The sequence below is a fragment of the Lonchura striata genome, chromosome 1 (assembly GCF_050655825.1).
Source record: "Lonchura striata isolate lonStrDom1 chromosome 1, ASM5065582v1, whole genome shotgun sequence".
Taxonomy (NCBI): domain Eukaryota; kingdom Metazoa; phylum Chordata; class Aves; order Passeriformes; family Estrildidae; genus Lonchura; species Lonchura striata.
In genome coordinates, this window is record NC_140703.1 from 90,565,485 (window position 1) to 90,591,122 (window position 25,638).

General features: G+C 37.6%; 1 protein-coding gene and 1 long non-coding RNA gene across 11 annotated transcripts in view; one reads left to right on the top strand and one right to left on the bottom strand.

The window, feature by feature from the left end:
• Positions 1–25,600, top strand: part of LOC110474669 (uncharacterized) — a 409,027-nt gene extending 383,427 nt beyond the window's left edge. For all 8 annotated transcript variants that reach the window (XR_014949702.1, XR_014949692.1, XR_014949698.1 and 5 more), the window contains one exon: positions 1,952–25,600. This is a non-coding gene — a long non-coding RNA (uncharacterized LOC110474669). The remainder of the gene's footprint in view (positions 1–1,951) is intronic.
• The window catches only part of LOC110474635 (uncharacterized), a 66,756-nt gene continuing 45,019 nt past the window's right edge, over positions 3,902–25,638 (bottom strand). Inside the window, exons 6-9 of one of the 3 annotated variants that reach the window (XM_085558237.1) lie at positions 23,113–23,162; positions 8,783–22,003; positions 5,872–7,367; positions 3,902–5,062 (exon numbers count right to left, since the gene is read on the bottom strand). The gene's annotated coding sequence lies outside the window, so the exon portion shown is untranslated. Of the gene's footprint in view, positions 7,368–8,782; positions 22,004–23,112; positions 23,163–25,638 lie in introns of all 3 variants that reach the window. The other 2 variants (XR_002466117.2, XR_014949682.1) reach the window with 2 other exon arrangements.

The window sequence follows — 25,638 nt, forward strand, 5'->3', positions numbered from 1 at the left end:
ACATATTCCAAAATGACATTTTTAGACCAAACATGTGTTCGATTGATTTGCCTTCTCCAGAGATCACTTTTGAATGCAGGCCAGCAATACGCGGGGGGGCAGGCTCTCGCTGAAGGCCAGGCGGGTCAGCCGTGCTTCCGCTGGTATTTCCTGCGCTGCAGAGTCCCGTACCTAACTGTACAAATAGCTCCACATGGCATCCTGAGAGCGTGCCAGGGAATTTTATGATCGCACGCCAAGTATGGTTGTCAGGTTCCACTCCACTGCTGTGTGTGTATGTGTGTGCTCATATGTGTGTGTGGCTGAAGCTAACTTCAGACTGAGTAATTACCATAATCCAAACAGGGCCTTTACCATCTTATTTGCATTCAGCCAGCAGTGCTGTTTTTATCAGCACCACTACTGAATTGTTGCAAAGTTTTAATTATCTTGACAACTCTCCTTTTTTTTTTTTTTTTTTTTTTATTTTCTCTCTCCCCTCTTAGGTTGTGTTTGGATATCAGCAGTCATCCCCCTATGGCAGCAATCACATTTCTGCAATGAGGAAGTTTTCTCACTTTTTCTTCTAGTATTTATAAGCAGCCACAAAGGCTGCTTAGAAGGGGACAGAAATGGAGGGAGGTTGTATTTATTAGTTAATGCCTAATATTTTTTTCAGCAAAAGTCACTCTAGATGCCTCTTTTTGAATTGCACTTGAAGCCCTGGTGTAACTTTACACATGTGTGTAAGCTTGCAGAATTGAAAGTAAACCATTTCCTATGCAGAGAAATACCCCCTTGCATAAATGTTTGCCAAAATAGATCTTTAGTTGTCATGTTTTCAATATTTCCATAATCTTTTGATTTAGGATTAGTATAAAGTGTATCATGTCTCTTATATTTGCTCTCTCTCAAACACCCTGCATTTTCAGTATTTGAATGGTGTTAGACAAATTCAACCTTGAAATAAGACACCGTCTCCTAGCAGTAAGGGTAATTAAACACTGGAAGAGCTTACCCAGGGAGGAGGTGGACTGACCATAGCTTGGAGTCTTTAAAATGAGATTAGACATCTTTCTGAAAGACATTGTTTAATCCAGCTACTTGAGAAAGATTCTAGTGCATGTATACAGGGGGTCAGACGAGAAAATTGCCAACGCCCCTTTTGACTTCTCAGACTGTTAGTCTAGAAATCTGAGTTCAGATATCTTTTGGTTTAACATTTAAAGAGCAGCTATAGCATCTGCACACAAAAATTGTTTTTTGGGAACATTAAGACTAAATAGATTTTAAAACTTTGTTGTCCACTGCAGACAATAATGCTCTGCCTGCTGGGTTTTGCATTACCTTTTGTTTTGCTTTTATAAATAGCTACAAATCACTAAGTTTAATGCAGAATAAAATACTCCAATATGAGATTGCTATGGAGGAATAGAAGGCTTTAAAGTATAAAATTCACAATCACAAAAAATGCAAAAATGGTTTCTAGTCTGTTGGCATCTCAGGTACAATAGTTGTTTTAAAAATAAGCCAAATTAATGCATTTTTCTAACCATAGAATATTATGACTGTATTTAGCATCTCATCTCTTATAAAGTTTATGCATTAGATTGCATATAATTGCCATCAAACAGCATGGCAGTATTCTGTTCATCTGAAAGATAGACAAATTCCGTTTAACAGTCCTTACACATTTCTTTTGCTGCATTTTGGCCTTATGAACACCTTATCCTTGTTTTCCCTTTAAAAGGAAAAAAAAATTAAAGGTAAAAACCATTAGGGATTTCTCTTTAAATCCAGCAATCTATGCATACTACTAAGAATCAATGCTCTGTAAGCTGTCTGGTGTTCTGCAATAAATTCTAGCTTTTATAGACTTTTTCTGGGCCAGGTAGCTGTTAATGCCATAGAAATTGATTATTTGTGGTGTTCTTATCACTGCTTAAAATATCTAATTGCTTTTTCTCCACAGATTTGGATTTGGCTTGCTTGATGCTGGACGATTAATGAAGGAAGCCCTAACTGGACAAATGTTGGTCTCCTGAGACAATGTGTTGTTGATAACAGGTCTGATTTGAGCAAGTCTAGTCAAATTCAATTTTAATAGTATTTAGAGGCACACGCAGGGCACATACAGCTGAGCTTTCAGCTAGTTTGTCTGTTTTTAATGTCTGTTGTGTTGCTAAAGCTTATTCCATTAAGTATTAAACTTTGCAAGGCAGTAAAGACATATACCTGTCAGCTGCAGAGACACAAATTTCGCCTCAGTATAGCAGATTTTGTTCAAAATTTGCCTTTCTTCTTTCATACTTATGCAGACTGGAATATGTAATTCATCACTACTTGACTGTTCCTTTCCTGTGGAGGAATTATTGCAGTCTGATTATTTTGAACCCTAAAAATTATTGATTGAGGTAAAGAGACATGAAGGTATTGCAATCAGTTCTCAATCTAGTGAGGGCAACCTACTTAAAGCAGCTAATCCTTAGCCTAAAAGCTGTATGCAGTTGCTACCCCTCCTACAGGACTTTTCACATCTCTGTGCCTGTATCATTTACGTGAAGTTAAGTACAAAACGTTTTCCACTGCACTACCAAAATCAAGATAACCACCAAACATCAGGGCATTATCTTACTGGATTGCTGCATTGAGCATGAAATTCAGCTCACAGCTCAGTCACAGCTCCAGCTGAGGGGGAAACAGGTCGCATGTGCCACCAGAATTCTGGACTTCAGTATTCCTGTGTATTCCTATGAGGTGATTGCTTCCCAAAGATGTTTCTCTGTTCAATCCTGATGTAATTCTCCAGCAAAGCAATGCAGAGAGTTACACCCCTGAGGGACAGGAGCACTCTCCTTTTTCTCTGGATCAATGTTGTATGTAAAAGGTACAGCAAGGAAGTCTGATTCTCAATATTGTACCTATTTGAGGCTTCTGAAGGTGTGATTTATTGGGAGTGATTAATTAAACCATGAGTCATGATTTCCTTATTTTTTCTGTCACATTACTTATGAACAAGAGGGCAGTCAGTGTAGTTAAATGGTATGAGATAGTAAATTTAGAGGAAATAAAAAGAAATTAGTTGTGTTGCATGTGGTCAGCCTGTGGGATTTCCAGCTACAGGTGACCATCTGATAAATAGGGTTCCTTGATTGAAAAGAATAGTTGTTAATGCTATTACCATAACAGATGGAACCATCACTGTATTTCTGGGACTTCTGGGTGTACTGGGAAGGCAGAAGTGAGTCCTTCTTGGCTAATAAAGTAAGAGCAAATGCACCATGTGCTCAAAAGTCAGGCAGGAGCACTGTTCTCCGTGGGAAACAGCACTGCACTATTAGCTTGATCTATGACTTGCCATTTCATGGTTTGGTTGGTTGTTTATTTGTCTGTCTTTTTAATTCCTCTGGAAAATACTGTACTGGCTCTTTCTCTTGACTGAATGATCAGGCTTGGGCAGAAGACATAGCATTCTTCTTCTCTGACCTTTATATCAAAATTGATTAACAATAATTCTTCTTCAGAAAAGGATTGACAATAAGATGTGGATGTTCATCTTTAATGAACTCTAGTCACCAAGTGGAAGTCAGCTAAGTTTGATGATGCAATTGACCACCTTCTCAGCAACAGCTGAATATTTGCTCCTCAAAATGGTAAAGTAATGCTGTATTCATAGATAATATGAAGAACCACCTGTTGCTCTACTTAGATGTTTTGTGTCTGTCATATAATTTCTTGGGACATTTCTCATTAGTGGTAATAGCAGGATATGCTGGCTAGTAGTTATGTAGTCAGAAATGGTAATTAATAGGAATAAAATTAATAAATAAGAATTAGAGGCTGTGTAATCCTGTAAAATATTGAGAATTTTATGTTCATGTATTTTAATCTATGTAAAGTAAGAAGTCCACTCATAACTTAATTGGTTTTGTTTGTTATCATGTTTGGCATTTTAGAGAAGAATTCACTGAAAGGGGTCTATTTTATATTGTTCTCACTTTCTAACATAAGACTCTTATTTAAAAGACTCTTTGTTTTCAGTTATGAAAATACTTTCCTGATCTCATTAGCCAAAAAAAGATGAAGTGCTGTTTTTCCTTTTTATTTGTGACAATACAAATTAAACATACCTATGGCATACCAATTACTGTGTTTATTCTTTTTATACAGAGCAAGCCTGTTAACTGTGAATGTGAAGAGATGAAGCAAGCAAAAAAAAAAAGTGTGAAGAGCTTTGCTGCCATATCGGCCCTATATCAGATAGTTTTAGGATCAATGAATGAATAGGTATTTAACAGAGACTGTTATTCTACAGAGAAGGTCTATTTCCAAGAAATGAAGGGGGGAAAATTAAAAGGCAGATCAGTACATTTTCACTATATGATGACAATATTAGAGAAAGAACTTCATTTGTCTTCATTTAATTTTGGATCTTTACAGTGGAAGAGTACTACAGAAAGATCTAGATAAAATCTTTTATCAGGTGTTGCCACGGTACCAGTATTTTTGTTTTCTTGTTGGAGTTTCTCATGTAAGAAAAACCGCTCTGCTGTGTAAGTTTAAAGCTCACATTCTGTCCTTCATTTTTGCACTTTACATTATAAATCACTTTGTTTACTATAGAGGTAATAGATATCATCGCCTTTGTTCTACCATGAAAGTGTTGATTTTCAAAACACTATATGTTTAAATTATTCTAATTATAACTTAATACTGCTGCAATGACATTTCACATGCAGAAGTTATATCAGCGAAAATCACTTAGGATAACAGGCAGAAATTATTTTTTTTTTCTCTGAGTATTCATAGTACACTGGAAATTGGGAGGTCAGGATTTCTCACAGATAAGACCATCCATTGCTGTGTTTCCCTCTGTGGAGTTACATGCCACATTCCCTTCCTCCCTTATACACTAAAGCAAGAGAAACATTTCCCTCACTCGCAGGGATTCGGTGGTCTTCTTTGTCAGGCACTCATTTTGCTGGTTTTGGTGCTGTACGAGGCAGAAGATATGGGGAATGTCTGGACAGTCAGCACCAAGTGCTTTCTTTAAATGCCAGAGGTGGAGGAGTTCTGGAAAGAGCTGAAAAAATACAAGTAGATTAATTTGCACTTCACAGAAGTTTCTGTTAGAATAGATTCAGAAAGGGATTGAATGAGAGGAAGAGAAGCAAACACGGAGGCAAAGTAATGGCAAAAAAAAAGCATTAAATATTTCCTTTAAATGTAGTCAGAGATGGGGATTATATTTGACCAAACAACCAAATCCTCCACCACAAGTCAAAACTAAGGTTAACTCCACTTTTTTATTTCAATACTTTCAATAGAAAGGACCCAGTCGGTTATTCTCTGTGTGCTAAATAGTGTACTAGCAACACTAATAGACCAAGCAGGTGGTTTTGTGGCATTGTATGAGTGGTATAATATTTTACGGTAAATATAAATAGGATACTCACTCATCTTGTTCAAGTTCCCAATGTACTTTAGAACAAACCAAGTAATTTTGACAGAAAAATGTTGACCAACCCGAGCCTAACAGCATTCACAAAATGAGCTGAATACTGACACAAATCCCATCCATTAAAAAAAAAACTAGTGGTATTACACTGACTTTTACAATTTGAAGGATAAATGTGAGAGATGGAGTAATAAAAGCCATGGAGCTCCTGCTCTTCAAGGATGTCATCCAGAGCTACAAAGGTAATATACCTACTCTTTTTGATTTTCATAAGCTTTGTATAAGTCAAAAATCATTGAAAATTAATAACAGGAAAAAGCATCACTCTGTTTATATTTATTTGGTTATATACATAATAAACTTTAAAAAAAGAAAACAATAGAAAACATTAAAATAGATACAAATACTAAATTAATTCTAGACTTCAAGATTACCTTATTTTCTCTTCCAACATGAGTGATGACTTTTCCAAAACCTTTATTGAAAATATTTCTCTTTCCATCATGGAATTGTGCATCTTGCTTTCTTTTTGCAGCTATTCCTTCTAGAGACATGAATCTTTGGACAAGCAGTTACCAATATCAGAGGGTAGTCTGGAATGTACCACCACCTGGGACACCAAAGGATTACAGATTGCTCTCATGAGAACTGCTGGGTGAGGGTGGTGATGGTGAGTCAGGAAAGTGTCCAGCTAAAGCAGAGTGCCCAGGAGTGCCCCAGGAAACAGAAGCAAGGCCAAACATCTTTCTGCCAAACAGATTTCTGAGCTAACCTGCATTTTCAGAAAGAGCAGATAGACGTTATTCTTACAGTGGATTTCTATTTGAAAATAAAGCAAGCAAAAAGACTAAGATTAGATCCTTATTCTGCATTTCACCAAAGGAGAACTGAGGAAAAGACAGATGGAGTGATTTTCTGGAGCAAGTCGAGCCCCAGGTCGAATTGGATCTCCTGTCTTGTTCAGAGGCTGCCCTTTCCTGACTGTGATGTGGAAGATACACAGCCATTAGCAGGCACCTGCAAAAATGCTCCATCAGTTTTTGCTCAAAGTGACAAAGCCCAGAGGACGATGTCTGTGTTCCCTGCAGGTCTGTAGGGAGCATGATGTAGCTGATGCAATTCCCGGCTCCAGCACACCTGCAAGATCTCATTGATCTGCTGTTCAGTGCTCTGAAAACTCAGAAATCTATTATCAGTGTGAGCATGTGCTTATTGATCAGGTTACCTGCTTCTGCTCCCTGGGTGCTCCTAATTGTACTGGCGTGCACACACACACACACACACGTAAATATTCACACACGTGTGCATAGATACAGGCACACACACATGGGTTAGGGGGATGTGTGTATGATAAAGGCTTTACCTTCTTTTTTTATTTTAGCTTTACAAAACTGCACATAAATAAAAAGAATGGACCTTCCCCGTGAAACGTGAGCACAGAAACGCTCACAAGTGGCCAAGAGCTGCTAAATAATTAATCAATAGAGCAGTGTGGCAGTTTGAAATGTAAATGTGATGGATGAAGGTGTGATGCTTGTCATCAAGCAGAAAATGATGTGACTGGAATGGATAACCCAGAGTACCTGCTAACTGGCAAGAGCTTGGACACAAAGATAAAGTAAAGCCATCAGAAAGCAGACCTGGCAACCCCTAATTCTTGCCTCTGACCCACAATTCACTTTCATGTCTCTGTCCCAGAAGAGATGTTTAAAAAAATGATGAAGAGAGATCTTGGGGTGGGAAAGGGGTGAGAAAAAAACCATCAGAAGAAATGCTACCTGACAAGGCTGCAGGCTACGTTCTTGAGAACACCTTTCTTTTCTTTATGTTCTCCTTCTCCTGTTAAATAAAAATGCGGCTCCTTTTTTCCCTTTCCTTTCTTCCGAAACTCTCCCGAGCCGTTCCTGCAAGTGGTTCTGTGACTCGGGAGCTGACAACAGCCGCATGCAAAGGAACAAAGAATGAGAGTGACAATTCAGAGTGCACGCAGGTGAGAAAGACACCTTTTACTTATCAAACTAGGCTGCAAAAAATGCTCTTTTTACTCAGTGAGCTAGAAATAGCGGTGATCTAACAAGGCACTGATCCAAATTCTTTATTTATGCTGAGATGTAATGCTAACAGGATTTTTAGGTTGACTAGTAGTCTGTGGCCCCTCCGTTCAAGTAAGGAAGCATTCCTCTGATTTGGAAAGAGGAAAATCCATATAATTACTGTATATTATGTGACAGGAAAATGTATGCTGTGATGGTAAAGGGTGACAGAAAATGTCCATCAAAAAATTTGTTTTCAGCTATTTCCTGTGCCAGTCATTGCATTCTCTCTGTGGAGAAACATAACACGATAGAACTCAATTGGTCCAAATTTGAGAGAAATTAACTTCTGTAAAAAATGGGATTTTTTGATCCATTCTTTTCCCCCCTATAAAATTGTGAGCCTGCATGTAGGATTTAAAAGGTCAATGTTTCCTTTTCCCTGAAAAAGAGAAACCTCGTTCTCAGTAAGTACTATTTAGCAGGTTGAGGATTTTTTCCTCTTTTGTTATCAAAAGCACACACTTTACAAAAAGTGAAAAATACCACAATTTTACATTAAATTTTCAAACGCTCCAAATATACATTAGCAGACAACACCCACTAAAAGTGAAAGCTAAATATAGATATATAATAATAGTGCTTTGGCATGCAAAATAGATGTTCTACAATTTCTAAGTCATAAAATATAAATACAAGCATTCTCTTAAAATCTTTTGTGTTTTTTAGGACTTCTACAGATTTGTAGCAGTCTGCAGAAGCAGCAGATCTCCAGGTGAACTGGACAGTGTTTTCATATTTCCTCAAATGACTATTTTTACTTTATTTTTTTCTTGGATCAGGCTTTTAATCTTTATGATACCTTTATAAAAGAGTCATCAAGAAAACATATAAGTATTTCTACACAAAATTTAAAAAAAAAACAGGTTCTTTCCAATTAGTTAATTCCAATTAATTAATTCCAAAAATTAATTCTGGAAGTAGAGAATTACAGTTGGCATTAAAATAAAACCCTAGTTTGCCCAGCTCCATAGTAAATAACTCACATTTTGGCTGGAACAGGTTGCTGATGTAAATCCATTGAAGGGAAATCCTTTCTGTAAGTTGACTACCTGGATAAGCTTTAAGCAAAGTGCCAGCTATCTGTGTATGCAGGGAATCACCATAGTCCAAACAAATATTTCCTCTTCAGAATGACAAAAATGTGGTCTGATTGGTAATTCAGCTTGAATTTCATTTTTGGGGCATTTTAAGTCATGTTTTAAATTATTTATTTCGGAGTTTTCATCTAGCTCATGTCAGAGCCACTTACCTGTATATATTTACTTACAAAGCAGCGACATTCATAATAATTTTTAGTGTTTTTTCACAGGTTCACAAATGCAATATCATCCTAAGCAGGAATCAGACATCAGAATTTGGAAAAATATGAGTGTGCTAGTCTGTGGGATGGAGGAATGATCCTACACTTTACATCTGTTATGTTTTTGACGGGATATGTTTGTAGATTTTACAGTGTTAAAAAGGAATTTGGTCAATGGCTCACAAAGATTGATGCTGAGTATAAGCATTTGCCACATTGCAGTAATGTAGCAATATTTATCACTAGTAGGTCTTCCATTGCCTCATAAACTGCTGTAGAAGTGGAAAAGAGACATTTTAGCACTCTGTTGTCACTAAACTCACAGAAGTCCATTTCTGTACCTCTAGTCTGTCTCATCTACAGAGGGTCTTGCAATAGAAAAATGACAGATTGGGCTGTAAATGTGCATCAGTCATCCCCAGCCTCTGTGAAGGGAAGGCACCTACTCAGGCTGGAGAGAACCGTGATGCCCCCTGTCCTTGTGCCCAGACTGGAGGCCCAGCTCACTGCTGGAGAGGTGCTTACCAGCCTAGCATTAGGAGCAGTGGTTCACTGTGGCAGGGAATGTACAGATACACCAGCAATTAGCCAGTACTTCCAAATATCGTAGAAACAGAGTTTCTTTAAATTTGCTAGGTACATAGAGGAAAGGGACATAAAAATTAGCCTGACAGAGGCAGAGCTAAAAACTAGATCTGTGTCTTAAACTCCAAAGTGGCCTCCAGCAGCTGCCTGCTGAAGAGGAGAAGCTGATAACCTCGTGGCAGTGTCCCATCTCACTGTCCCAGCCTCCAACAATTTGAAGCTTGGACACTTCCCGAGTTAGGAAATTTTGCCTACCTTGCTGTAGCGATGATTGTTTAAATATACAGCCATGACTTGCCCATACAAGCAGGCTTTGTTTCACCCCAAGTGTTATGCCAAACTAGTTATATATCATTGTGAAGAATAACTGCATATCCCCAGAGTTGATTTCCTATGGCACATTTTACTTAGATACTTTCTCAACACCCTCGCAAATATGTCATAGATCTAAAGCACAATCTCCATTTCAAAATGAATGGGTCTGATTACAGGCATATTCATTTTGTAAAAGGTACAAAAGGATACAAATGTGCCTTTCCATCTCCTATAATGTCAAACTAAGACCCTCTTGCCCTTTTATTTCAATCCCCGCAATTTGAAAATATAAAAAATGACTTGATTATATGTTTTTTACCATTAAGTGTATAATTGCTTTTGTGTTTTGACATTTAATTCCTCTTACCAAAATACATGGTAGGAATTAAAAGTCAAATCTTTTATGTATTTGATGTACAGAACCTTACACATATTTCAATAAGAAATATAGAGCAGTGAAACCTCATGGCAGGTACAGCAAAGCCATCTGAAAATGAAGTCAGTATTTATACTGGAAATCTCACTGTGGCCCCAGTTCTGCCCTCCCTTATCTAGGTCAATGGCTTTTGAAATCACTGGAAGGTCTGAATGAGTCAAAACCAAGCAAAACCTGCAGGACTTGACCTTTAAAATCGAGCTGGGATTATACCGTGCCCTCTTGGGCAGATTTTGAGATTACAGTCCAGTCTGAAAATGAGTTCTGAAAGCCATAAGACAGGAGTTGGCCAGGCACTCGAATGTATTGACCTGGTATGGGATGGCAGGAGTAAGGAATACGGATCCCAGAAGGGAGGAACAGGAGCAGCCAGGGCAACAGTGGAGTATCAGTTGGCCCAAGGCCAGCAGGAGGACTTTGATGTTGAGAGAGAAAGTGAACTCTGGGCTGGTGAAAAGGTGTAGCTGTGCACACAATATGTTACCTGTAGGTGTTTCAAATGGGTTTTATCTTCCCTTTGTCTCAACTTTCCCAGTAAGGTTTTCCCACTTCATATATTGTCCTTCCCTCTATTGCATTCTTCCTTCTCTTTCTCACTGTTTTCATATTCCTTCTTCTCCTCTGTTCTCTCTCTCTTTCATTACTTGTGTCCTTTATTTTAATTCTCTCACTCCTTTCTTCCCTATACTTCATGCCAAATTCTCCATCTTTGCCTTAATTTCTGTTCATACTCATTCACAACCTACACTTTGAGATTTCTTCTGACTGTATTTCCTTCCAATGGTCATTCCACTGTGATTTATTCCCATTCACTCAAGTCCCAAAATGACTCAACCCTACAGCCATAGCTGGGATTAGTGCCTTGAGGTTCAGATTTATGGAGTCTAGTACTGTCTGAAAAACTTTTCTGCAATCTGGGAAGCCAACTCTGTCTGGGACATCAGACAAATTGATCTTGGGACTACATGAGCCAGGAATGTTGATGGTAGGCAGTAATTGCAAACAAGAGCTCAGCAATGCTCTTCCCAATGTTGGTATTCTCACTCAAATTCTGTCATGCCTTCTAACAAAAACTGCTGCTCTAAGAGAATATGCTCTTGGAGTAAGACATGTGTTGTCTTTCTCCTTTTCCCAAAGCCAGGGATGCAATTTTCTTTCTTTCACCTCAGGAAAGATGTCATCAACAAAGGTAAAGAACAATATAAAAGGTATCCAGGAAGAGAAGTAAAGGGAGTAGGAAATAGCTGCATCAGGAAGAAGCAAGTCAGAGAGAAGGGATAGGAGCCGGGGGGAGAGAGAGAGAGAGGGAGAGAACTGGTAGTATCTCCACACAACAGTTGTGAGTGTCACCAAATCTCATGGAGACACACTTAGCTCCCCATAATGAAAGCAGCTTGCGTTGCATGGGTGCCAGCCACACAAATGCTGGAAGTTGACTCCCTTTGGCCATCATGTGTTTGCACTTTGCAGGGGAAATGAGAGAGCTTGGGGCTGTTCCAGACCAGCCATGGCTTCCAAGGGACTCTTTTCCATACATCCTCCTCCTGGCAGGACTGTGAGCATGAAAAACTTTTCAGGTCTGTGTTAAAGGTGCATTTAGATGAACACATGTGTGTACATGCACATGCACTTGCACATTTTTTTCTCATCATTGTTTGCACAGGCAAAAATTTAAATTTAAAAATGAGAAGGGAACGGAAAATCCACAAGTAAATCACATAATTGGCTCAAGCCCATACATTCAGAAAGGCAGAAGATGTGCAACGTAGAACAGACTTACTACAAAAAAATGGATCTCATTTTTGTTAAAGGAGTTACTGCAAGTAATAGAAGTCATTGATTTATACCTACATCATCCAGTCTTTGAAGAAGTCTCTTGATAGAAGTTTAAGATCAGCCATCCTGAATATCTTGAGTATGGTCATATGAGTAGCTATTTTACCCACAACTGGGTGTCATTTGAATATTCTGAATTTTTGAAAAATTTTTATCTTCCCAATTGACCTGTTTCTCAGTAGCCATCAACTCAAGGAGATGCTTCACAGTTAAAAATTTTTATTCTTTTATGATCATGCAATTCTGAATTTGGGAGGTGCAAGACAGGTGCAAATTATCACTTTCTTGCAGCTTTTGCCTGCTGACCAACGTCTTCAATAGGTCACCTGGCATGGTACAGTATTTAAACAGACTTGCATCCAAACAAGAGTAATTACTCATGCTACTCATAAGGGCTTCTCTGTTCACACCAGTCATCAAATGGTTTTGGGGTCATTCACAATGACCTTTTAAATATTTTTTTACGGCAATAATGTCAAGCAACTGCAGAATTTACTGCTGCTTAGCCTGAAAATGAACTATTTCTCAGAATAGGGAACTAGGGGAAGATGTTTTCACTCAGCTGGAAGTTTTATGGGGCAGATTTCATCCATAATCCAGAATTAAATGTCAGGTCCCTTGAGATCTTGAGACTCAGTGAATGTTCAGCCCCAGAAATCAGGTGATGAACCAGAACTTCAGATGCTCAGAAACCAAACACTTTGTGCTTCAGAGAGATTTGGGTTGGTTTTATTTTTTCTCCATTTTTTTCTTTTTTTCTTTAATTTTGATGGATGATGTTTTGTTCTGCAGTGAGTTTTAATGCGTGTAGCTGTGGAACATTTTCAATTGTCGCAAACAACAACAACAAAAAGCAATATTTCAATATTTCTCAAGAAAAGGCTTCAAAGGTTTCAGATCTTTTTAAAATGTTTCTGCTTTATTTTGACGTGGCATAAAAGTTTTGTATGCAGTCTCGCATCCGCTATTGTGACAGCTGTATTTAATGAGTGCAAAATGATCAGAAAAACATCCCTTTCTGTGGGTTGCCATTGCCAGCAGATGACAGGAGAGAGGCAGTACTGTAATAACAGAAGCGATGAAGTAGTTCATATTACTACTGATGAGGTATTTCTAGCTCAAACACCTAGGTATGCCTTTTGAAAATAATGCATTGGTCACATTACCTGATCATTTTATCAGATTTTGTTTCCAAGTGCATTTGAAGTAAAATTGTGCATTCTTAGCCTCAGGTCATGAAGTACTTGGTTGCGACATATTATTCCGGGACAACAAAGTTAGTTTCCATAAGATGAAGAGGGAAAAGTCCTAGTCTTGTCTATAAATTCTGGCCTTTTCATCAAACTAATACTAAGCATGAAATGCAGATCCACAGATATGCTAGAAATGAAACATTGCACAATACGTTTGATTTCTATTTTATATGCATATTTATTATCAGACTATTTTAGTCCGAACTGGAGAGAGTATAAAAATAAATCTAAATGGATTTGAAAGCCAGGATATTTCTTTTTTCAAAGCGTCGTCGTTCCTGACTTCCTCTGGTGACTGTTAGCTTATCATGCCTTTGTACAGGAGATCTAAGTATTTTATTCTCTCTTGTGTCTCCATATGGTACCATTTCGCAGATAGTCTTCCTTTGGTCACAAGATGACAGTGAGAATGGATTGTCAAACTGGACCACTATGACAATTTACTCTGAGGGAGAAAATCCTGTGGGTGTTTAGAAGCCTTACTGTAAGTTATATTTGATTAACTTATCCTACTACTGACAAATAATTAGGTCAGCAATTAATTTCAAAATGCAAATGTGCTACAAGCCTTCATATTTTAAGAAATTCCCTTTGTCTTTAGTTTCTACTTGTGTTAAAGTCTTAATGGATTTAGCTGAATGAAGAAACAAAATTATGTTTTCTAATGCTTTATTTACTTGGTTCAGTTGGACTTTTTCAGCAAATATTGACAGCAAATGTTTGTTCAGAAATGATGTGGAATGGAAATTAATGGAGTAAAAAAACAGAAGACTAATTATGAACCACTCATTATATATATATATATATATACATATATATATTCACATTTTTGCTACAAAATATCTATCTACCTTCATGAAATAGGAACAGAAAGACAAGCAAGAGGGTCAGGAAGAGATCATTGTGGCAAAATCATTAGTACCTGCTTAAGCAGTCTAAGAAACCAGGGTACACCAGAAAAAAAAAATCCCATACCTAACACTGATACAAGTGTGTATCAAAGAAACCTATCTACCAGCCTATCTCAGGGACTTTATTATTAAACAAACACAGATTAAAGGCTCAATCCTTCCCAAGAGAAGCTCAAGGGAATTTTCTGTTAACTTTGAGGGAGTAACACACCTAAGTCTATGTTTTCTATGAATAAAATCTTGCCATTTTTTAGAAAATATTCAAAATACGCTGCTGTGTACAAAACTAACCAGCTATCCTGATGCAAAATCTGAATGAATGTACATAGGTGCAGAATTATATTAGAATTTTGGATGAGTTATTTTGCTCAAATGTGTCAAGTCGAGAAGGAGAACAACCACTCAAAAATTAGGTGAGGGTTTTTCACAAAATTTTTACTGACCTGAATATGAAAAAAAATTTTATGCTTAATGATGCAAGCCACTTTGGAAGAAATAATGGTTAAAAGAAAGGTCAAGTTTTTGGTTTTCTGGTCTTTTTTTATTTAAAATTACACTTTCATATCACATATGCTTAAATTAATAATGCAAATGAGAAAAAATAAGAAAAAATATAAAATAAGATAAAATTAAACATTGCAAATTTTTGGGGTATTTTCATATTAGAAGGAAAACAGAGAGAGAAAAAGAATCGCATGGGGTCAAATGTGTCTCATGTATACAGAAAAAGCTTGGTTTCCATTCTTCTCCAAAAGATAACATCCAGGACCCTCTTTATCTCTTAGCAGCTCCTGAAGAACTTTGAAGGTTCCACTAGGTAGGAGCAGCCAGCACAAGACTGAAGCTTGATTTTGAATGAGGGAGAATCTCTTTCTCTCCCCGCAGAGTTGTGGGAAAGAAAATCAGAAGCATATCTGGGTGCCAGAGGGCTGAGCTGTTGGGAGCTGAGCATATAGCAGCTTGCTTGTAAGATAAGGCAGTGATCACGCTGCTCAGCTGCACGCTGGCAGGGACCCCATTAAAAAATCACCTTTCAAAAGAGAAACAGCTGCCTTCAAAAGTGTCCGAAGGAGAGGAATGGGAATGATCAGAAATTTAAGAAATGTCACCTGGAAAGAAATCTGAACTGGGGTGATTTCATCTGGAAAAGAAAATGAGTGGACATAAAAAACAAGGGCTTCAAATGTTAAAAGCCTTCTGGGAAGAGGTAGGGAAGAGTTTGTATTTCAGCACTACAGCCAGATGACAGAAAGTGACAGTACTACATTGAAATGAAGGAAAGTCAGGTCAAATTCTGGCAAAAATTTTCTCACAGTGAAGACATTGAAGCTGTGGAAATTACTGTTTATGGATGGTCTGGAGTCTCCCCCACTGAAGACCTTTCAGAATAGGCTGCGCAAGCTACTTTCCAAAATAATGTGAATGTAGTTTTTAGCTGACAGCAATTCCTTGGTAGTTATTACATTGATATTTTAATTTATTTTAAGAAGCTGATGGGACTCTTGCTTTTGTGGTACCATTAAGAAAAAAAACTTTTAAATTAATCTAGGGCAAGAAACACACTATTAATGCCCAGTACAGCTGGCATTATGAGTGATAGCAGTTGTGGATGGGACTTACTTGCTGAAATAGGACAGATAGAATGGTCTGCATGACCAAAGGTGAGCTCATTAACATAACAAAATAAAAATACAAGTAAAAATATTTTTTTTTAAATAGAAGCTTTCTGTGATGAATTAGGTGGCTTAAATACTATAAAATAAAGTCAATATGACATAACTTTATCATTAGAATTGGAGTATATTCAGCAGACTTTAGAAGCAGAGTCCTTATGACTGTGACCAAGCAGAGACTACAAAGCAAAGCAATCTCAACCTCCATTCCAATATCAATAGCAACTTGATATAATAGAAATTTGCCAAAAATATACAGAATACAACCTGTAAAATGCAAATTATAGAATAAAAATATTATTTATTTTAGGTAGTATCTGTATATTTGAAGAAAAAATATCATAAAACCACAGAATCACAGTTAGAAGGGACCTACAATAACCACTGAGTCCAGCTCCTGTCCCTGTTTAGCACCATCCCCAAGAGTCACACCTGTATGACATTCACTCCACTCTTAAATTCAAAAAAAAAGCAAACAAATGTCTTATATAATTTAAAACATAATTTTTTCAAATCAGAATTATCTCTGGAGTGACCTGCATAAGTGTTAAAGTATGTAACAAGGTAAAAATAATTTTGAAATATTGTCACATTCTAAAATTAAGACTTTTCACTTCATTTCATTAACACATTTGTATCTGTTTACATTGAAGCATCCACACTAACTATCCTAGCCTTTTACAAAAGCCTTCTGCTGGCTTCCCTTCCCTTGGCTGCCCATGTGCTAGCACTTTCTCTTTGTCTCAAAAGGGGATAGGCACATCCTGCCTCACGTGGTCTGTCTTTCTTTCTGTCATCCTTGGGAAAGAGGAGATTTTCCTTATCCTGTAAAATAGTGTCTGAGGATTTCCTTGTGGGGATCAGAGGGGCATTTCCCTTGGGATTGCCAGGCAATGGCTGAGGCCTGATGAGTATTTGTTTCTCCTGTCATCCATTCTGAGGGACATAATCCCAAGGGAATCAGTGGGGAGTTTTATTATGGACTTTGAAGGCCAGATATGCCTAAGAACATAGACGTGATTAAGAAATTATTCTACTGAAGCTTTCCCAGAAATCTAGGGCTGGCTTTTTTTGAAAAATAAGCCAAAATAAATATGTTATTTGTTTTTCATTAATATCAGATGACAAATCTTAGTCCTTTCTTATAGCCCAAACCACATTTGGCACAGAATTGCAAACACAGGTTCCAGCTTCAGGTAAACTTCTTATGCTAAATCTTCCCAGTGGTGTCATTTGGATCCCAAGTGTAGTTTTGAAGTTGGTCTAATTTTTTATGTAGTTTCAACTGCAGTTAGGCTTGTTCATGTATATGGAAATAGTGGTGCAACAATCTTTTTTTAATAAGTGATATTCACAAGATTTACCAAAACATGCAAAGTTTAACTTTAGGAAATCTTTATAGAAACATCTTATCTAACATTCTGCTTAGATACAGTTTTCCCTTTGTAACATAGTACAAGTATTATGGACTTATAAAAGGCCTCTTTTTTTTAATACAAGGTAGAGTCAGACTTGACTGTTTGGTGGTACATATCCCCTCTGCACCCCGCAGCTGCCCCACAATCTCTCTTTGAGTGTCTCCCATCTGCTTGGACCCCAGACATTCAGTATCCCTTTTTTTCAGGGGCCAAATCTCCAAATCAAGGAAGCAGATACAGACTCCAAAGGACCCACTGGCTTTCCAAACATGCTGTCATCAGAGTGAGGAGTTGATCACTCTTGAAAATCCTCTTCAGCACTCTACAATCCCCATTTCAAGTGTCATAACCATTTGCTGGTATCAACATCCTCTAACAGTTACCACAGAAAATATTGAAGAGCAACTGAAAGACGAAAGATACCTTAAGCCAGATGGCACATTTTAATTTTTTGAGAAATAGTACAACCACACACAAGAGCTAAGCAGCAAAGGAAAAAGGTAGGGAAACAGAGGGGAATTTATTACGTGGAAATCACACACTGGTCTGGGAAAGGAGGTGAGGGGAGAAGCTTCCTTTTCCTTAGCAAACACATATTGCAACATCTTCATCTTCATAAGAAAAAAAACAAGTATGAAACCTGGAGGGTGATTACCTGTGCTGCTCTCTTCCTTACCACACTAGTCAGCCACCCATGACAACAGAGCCAGTTAGAGAGTCCCAACCGGCAAAAGGATTAAAAAAGAAAAAAGTAAAGTGGAAAAATGCCTCAGGCCCCACACATGTGACTTCACAGCAAAACCTAGAGCCAGCCCTGAGGGGTCTGGTACAGAGAGTGAAGTAATGTGACTGTGATTAGGATGTGTGGAAATTAGAAACCCTCTTGTTTTAAGAAGGCAGGTTATCTACCAAGCCTGCTCTACACTGCTTTCAATTGTAATGTGGTGAACAAAGGCTGTCTGTACAAGATGCTGTATTTTTCTACTCAGCCTATGTCACTTAGAGCTTTTTATGCTAGACTCGTTTTAAAAACTTCAATTTAAAGCAACATGAAAGGTCCTTAAACAGTAAATAGCATATTATATCAAAAACAAATAGATTAAAAAGTGAACAACCATAGCCAGTATATCTCTTTCCAGAGGAGTTTCACTTTCCACACAAACTAAAACTCTAAGACTGGCAGATCTGGGCCAGAGGTTTGTAATGGGCCTTTTACTTTTTTTTTCCTCCCTCTCCAGAGATAAATAATCAGTTTTAGAGAACTGATAAAAAGAGACAAGAATGAAAAGTGAGTGTGACACATTTATGAGAAGGATTTTTCATCTGTTTCTTAAATACAGCACCTTTATTTGAGATAGTATTAAAAAAAAGAAGTGGGAGAGCCAACAAATTTATGTTGTGCTGCAGTAGTGAATACATATGAATGTACAGAGAACAGCCTGAGAGAGACAGAAAATTCACCCAAAAGTTCCTGACAAGTTGAAAAAAGTTGTTATCATTCAAGAATCATTTATTTGAAAAAGAAAAATAAAAAACAGACCACATGACTAAAGGAAGCAGAGAATAAAAACACATTGTTTCCAGACAAATCCCCATTAAAGACATATGACTCAGTAGTCTGAACTTAGAATATCTTCATATTTTAAATTTCCATGAGCACTTTCAAGAAAAGATGGGGTTCTGCTAAGGGATTTGCTACACACTTTTCATTGCTGATTGATAGTAAGAAGTGGCATTAGCAGTATTTTTCCTGCATTGTTCTTCTGAAGCTAATGGAGTCAAGGATTCGTTACCTGATCTAATGGCAATAGCTTTCCAATAGACATGCACAGAATCATTGATTAGTTTGTCCTCTTCTTGTTTGCATTGGAACACTGTTCAATTTACACCAATTAAAGAATGCTTGGTTTGTGTATTGAAGAATAATTAAGGGCTGGAATTCCCTATAGGCTACTAAAAATGACATCTGACTAGAATGGTGATTACAGCATGAAGACAGCATTAGTATTTAAATAGTTTGACTGCTATATAAAATCATTACAGCACCTCACCATGAAAAAGAGCATTAGTTAATTTTGCCTATAACAAAATTAGTTGTATGTATTTGCCTGGTCACTTTAAGTAAATTTGACAAGGCTAATCTTAAAGCAAGTGATTCAGGTTTGGTGGAAGGAGCGGATAGAGCACAGTCTAAAGCAAAAATCTTGATAGATATGTACATAATCTTCAACCAAAATACAAATACACACCAAGGAGTAACAAGAGCTTTGTCAGAGATGTTCAAATCAAATGTAAACGTTAAAAACACATGGGTTGCTAAAACTGAAAATCCAAGGGTAACTGACATGTTAATTATACAACAATCAAGGTTTCACAAACCGTAAACACACAAGAAATCCTTATTTGTCTGCCACAGTGGTTGTCAAACCTTTGCTACCCTTTTTGGCACTGCATGGTACAAAGAATCGTGGGAAGCAAATAGGCACCATGGAAAGAGTCATCCTTACTAGAAGGACTTCCCTGTGAAATATCCCAAATGATTAAAAATATTGGAGTGGCCTAGTCCATCTATGTAATGCCTCCTCAGACAAGCTTGAGGTTTTTTTTTTATTACAAGGTGGAGATGAGGTTCATTCTTGAAAATACTGTTGAGGAAAGAGGGCTTTTTATCCTCTGTTTAAATTTCTCCATGCATATTAAATTCTATCTCCTAGCTTTAGATTATAGTATCTACAGCAATGATCTATCTAAAATGTGACAGCAACATTACCGTAACATATACTGCTTGGGGCCAGTCCTGAAGCATGTTTACATTTCCATAGCCTACTTAAATATAGTGTGTTTGTTTTACTAAACTTAGATACTGTAGTATATTTTATAAGGTCATCCGCCTGCCTCAAGACCTCATATTGCATCTACTATCCTTCCTATGAGAATTTATGCAGTTTCAATTGAAGGTTGTCAACACCCTCTTTAATTCAGCAAAGGGTTCTCTGTGAAGGAACATAAGACTTTTCCATCTAAGCCTCTCAGGGCATGTAGCCATGCTTATTAGCATGTGTACATTGTGCAGTGCTCAACTGTGTCAAAGATGCCCAAGCTCCCAAGCCCACGCTCCAAATGAGGTGATACTTCTGCACAGTACAATATACCTTTATTTGCATGTCCCAGCACCTCTGGCCAATCTGCAGTGCCTCTTTGCAGATCAAATTAGTCTTTGGTGCCATGCTGTTCTTGTGAGCATGCCTGGTTCTACAGGTCATGAATGGATATCTTCACTGCACTGTACTCCACCAGATGGATCTGCCCTAGAATTAGTCTTGGGACAGTACACTTCATCACACAGTATAGCCACTGACTTTCATGGGGTTTTGTTCCAACATTTTAAAAGTCTCCTGTTCTGGCTTTTGTTTTCATGTTGGACAAGTAGTTCTTGCTTCTGTACCAGACCTCCTGTTGGGATCTCCCACTATAATCTGCCTGACTAGACCTTGGGCTTTCAGGAGTGAGACTAACACTATTTTTCAATGAATAATATTCTTTTGCAACAGGGCTGATATAAGGGTGTATTCTTCCTTCCACCCACAAGAAGAAAGTCCATTAATTTCAATAGAAACTCTCCATGCAGAAAAGGGAGAACTGTGCCCCAGGGAACATTCATGGAAGATTAATGGTGAGGAGAGAAAAGTGATGCAGTACAGGCAGAACAAAATCAGAACCCACCACACAAATAAAACTGGACAAGGGTTCATTTTTTAAAAGTCAGTCAGAAACGGCAGGAAGGCTTTGAAAAAAAAATCAGGGCTGTTTCAGCACTTTTGCATACATTGGCTTTCAGGAGACATGAATAGAAACCTAACAGTAACTCTTTTTTCGTACCTCCTTTCACAAGTCTCACTGGCAAAGAAGGATTTAGCACTTAATTCCTGTACTTTTATGTGGCAAATTAGGAATTTGCACCTTAAAAGGAAATTGCTTTTCAAACTCCCATAAATTCTGGATTCTATTTTTTTAAATGGTGGAAAACATTCCCTATGTTCATCCCAACACATAATAAATAGCACTCTCCATTACTGCTCCTCAGAAAGGTGTAGGAAACTGGACCTGGCCAAAGAGAGGTGTTTATCATTCCTCCTGAGGAGATGCTAAGGGTCTAGACCCCGTCCTTAACCCTTTTGCCTCCTTAGTCTTTTTAAGTTTAGACTAGCATGTTTGCTCTCTTCCTCAAAATCAAATATCTGTTGAGGAAAGCATTTAACTTGAGACTTGGTAACTTGATGAAGTAGGGCATGATGGCGCTGAATAGTCCAGACCAAAACTGGAATAAGAACAGAGTTCCAATACGTTTTATTTTTCAGTTTACTATCACCTAAAAATAACCCCCCTACATCATTTTTTGCATCATTTTAGAAAACAACTGCCTGGTTGGCAACTTCACCAAAGTAGGAGGAAGATGGTGAAGGAGGCTGACACAGCATGAGAGCCTGCAGACAGCAGCTAGTGACTCTCCAGCAGGAAGCACTGAAATGTGGATGGTAATGCTGATCCCAACACAAAGTCCAATGTCTGGGGAGCTTGAGGCTGAGGTGGCACCCACCAGAGTGGGACAAAGGGCATGATCAGAGAACCTCTGAAGATCTTTTCTTCATGAGGGCAAGACAAGACTGAAAGACAAGGAAGTGCGGCCCAATATTCTCTCAAAATGTGGCTCCGTGGCTGTCATCAAACCGCCTTCCATTCTGACTGTCAATACAGAAGTGAAGACAAGCTTTCAAAAAGGTTTGTACACACCCTGACTTGTTTTATTTTTGAGCAATTTTTGAGTCATTTATGGCCTGGTTTCTTTGTCTCTGCACTTTCAAGCATGACAAAAGACATGAGGCAGGTGTTTGGAAGGCATCAATTTTTCTCATTTAATCTATGAGGTACCATAAAAAACAGTCAATGAGCATGGAGCATGCTCTAGATGTGTCTAAGAGTAAGTGTCTCAGATGCTAACATGTGAATTTAGTAAAGTTAAACTCTGTGGAATGGAGATAAATGACAGCAGCAATTGAAGTTGAATGTGATATAGAAATCCAACTAACAGAAGACTGTCTGGAAACAATTATTCAGAAAGCTGCTGACCCTCTATTTCTTTAAAGAGTTAAACATTTGGATCAGTTAACTGGCAGCTGCAATAATAGGCATATGCTCTAATCTTTGATCCATAGCTGAATGTTCAACTCTTTGTATGAGATGCAGATCACATAGATTTGCATATTTTTAAGGATCTATAGGGGAAAAAAGAACAAAACCTGCCTTTCCAAGACACCACTTTGAGATCACACACAGTGTCATGGGTGCTCCCAAGTACACTAATGTTCAGAGCCAGTTGTAAGACTCAAAAATTTTATAAATGGCCCTAAACTGTGACATTTGCATCTGAAGATTAATCAAAATTCCTCCTAGAATAGACTCTTGCAAGCCAAGGTTACATCATAACTCTTTGGAGAGTTATGTTCATCTATCCTTAAGATCCCATTTACACATCCAAATTTGTGACAGAACTTTCATAAAATATTGAAGAATACAGAAATTATAGATAAATTTAAAAATGCTTTGTAAGTAAATGAGAAACTGTTGACTATACTCAAATGCATGAGCAAGTAACAGTAATTTTCTTAGATTTGGCAAAATTTTTCAATGTTGATGAAAATTTGCAGAGAGAAGATAACCATTAATCACCCTGTGAATGTAATGGATGTAATCAACCAATTTTTTGCATTTAAAGTTCATTTCTTGTTCATCTCTGCTTTCAACACCAACTGAAAGATGTTTACTAATCACTAATTTTGCATCCACCATCATACCTATGGCACAGATTTCCTCCATTCAGTAGTGTATCATCAGGAAGTAGGTCCTACGGAGAGAAGCAAGCAATATACTGAGTACTGGGAAGTGAAGAAGTAATCATCCCTGCAAACGTGCTCAATTGTGTGGAATGTTTCAACATAGTTTTACTCGATTCATACTTTACAATAGGCTTTTCCTCCTGGTTCACCTACACAACAGGCTTTGACATCAATGAAGATTATAAGAGCAGCTGTTTGTTATTTGTCTGTGAATATTTCCTATCATCCCAAGCAAAAATGCAGACTACTGCCTGGGACTATGCAGAGATGTGTGAAGAAGTCACTCTCCAAAAAGCATTCTGTGCATATTTCTTGTAGTTGCCCACAGAAAGCTATATGGGGGCATGGAGAATTTTTAGAAGCCTGACTGACACAGGAGGCAGCACTTCCAGGCACTGTCTTGTCCTATCTGCCTTATTAAGTCCTGGCAAAAAAAAAAATCCCATGAAGAGGAGAGGAAGGTGTTGCACATTCTTGCGTGAGGTGCAGTAAGGGGCTGGGGCGGTGCAATGGTGGGTGTGATCAGACCACTGGCAGGTGAACCAGAATTTGAGCCTTGAACAATAGTTTCAGCATCTTAGAGAGGTATAGAATAAAGATAATAGCATACAAGTCTTAATGAGAAAAACTGATTGCTGATGCAGAGATTTTGAGAAGGGACCAGCCTGTTCCTGACAGCAGATACATTCCACACAGTAAACAGGCTTTAAAGGAACCCAAAAGCCAAAATAAAGGTTTGCTACTTTTTGTACCTTTCCAACAGCAGTAGTTGGTACTCTTCTCTCACTAGTATGGCCGTGTAACAGGCTTTTTAAGTTCTGGAAGCATTATTAAAATAAAAGGCCATGTCTTGCCTTGCTTCTTAACTAAGAAGAGCTATACATCTCTATAGGACTACTCTTTATGTTGTCTTCTGTGCTTTGTATACCTTTGGGTGTCTCTACCCAATGGCCTTTGAAAGATTTTAGATCTCCTAGAACCTTAATTTTTAGGGCATTGTGTAACCTGCTCGTTTTGTGAGAAAATAGAATGCAAAAACTGAGAAATTGCTTTATATGCTGTATAGTGCGATTTCAATTACTTCACTTAGTTATTGCCAACCATATTTTACAAATATCAACACATTATATTTGTTCTGACCATTGAAATTATGCTTTCAAAGTAATTCAGATATTTATTCTGATGTATTTTGTCAATATTACAATTGTACAAAATTGGTTATATCGGTTAGGAGAAGCATCTTAAAATTGCCTCCCTGCAATTCATTCTCTGTATCTTAACTTTGTACAGTACTACAAGATCATTTTGCTCATGTGCTAAGTGGGATCCTAGTATATCACCATATTCAGTCAAAATATTGCAAGTTAAAATAAGAATACCTGTAGATTATGAAAATGACACCAAGAAAGTAGCATTTCTTATTAAATAAGCAGAAAAACTGGAAAGCATTTCAGTAAAAACTGATTAGAAGAGGGATATTTGGGAGGCATTGTCATTACTGTGGACAATAGTAAAAGAAAATCATACATCAAATCAGAATTACTTACCTTGAATTTAAAATGTTAATGAACCGAGACATTAGCAAAGAGATAGTATCACCTTAGTGGTTTGCTCTGAGGCAATTGCCTACACTCCCTCTGTAGCTGAGAGAGAAAGAGACTCGACCAGTAACAGAGACTTATTTTCATATGGCCACATGAGATACCATACTATAATGGCCATATGAAATGGTTGAACAGGGATCTGGAGGTGTTACCATGACAGACAGGGAAAGAAAAGTTATCTGAGATTAGATAGCTAATTCTAAGACAGCCACAGCAATTTATAAAGAATCCTGCTCTGTTCATGAGGTTCCAAATTTTAGCAAATGAAAGACCCAATTAATTTCTAAGGCATTTTCATTTATTACAAACAGATGTGCTAGGGATGAGCATGCCTGTTTGTATCTTGACATAGATTTCATAGGCTGGACTTCAGCTGACAGCTCTGCAGTTATGAATCTTGAGACATATTTCACTTCAATTTAGGAAGTTTTAGGAAGCTCAGGGTCTTTATTCACAAAAGCCTTTGAGAAATAGAGCTCTCAGATTTTAATTCTTCATTTGAAATAAGAAAGTTAGTGAAATAAGGATACTCACAGTAGGTTTTCTACAGCTTTTCCTTTGAGAAAGTTAGGACAAACTGAACAGCATAAATGCTTTTCTCTTTGATGGATGAAGTCATGAAACTGATTTCTGGCAGTCTCCATATCTGGGCCTTAGGCAGCTATAGTGAATGTCAATCTCATATCCATACCATATCAAAGGGATGATTGTCTGTGTCTTAAATCAGACATATATTTCTTTAGTGAATGCAGTACAAATTAAGCTAATTTCTTGGGTTTAACTCTATAAACAGACCAAGTTATGGTCATCAAAGTTCACTAAAATAAATTTTAAGTCACAAAGCATAGTAGTGTTTGTGAGTATGTTTTTTCATAAAACT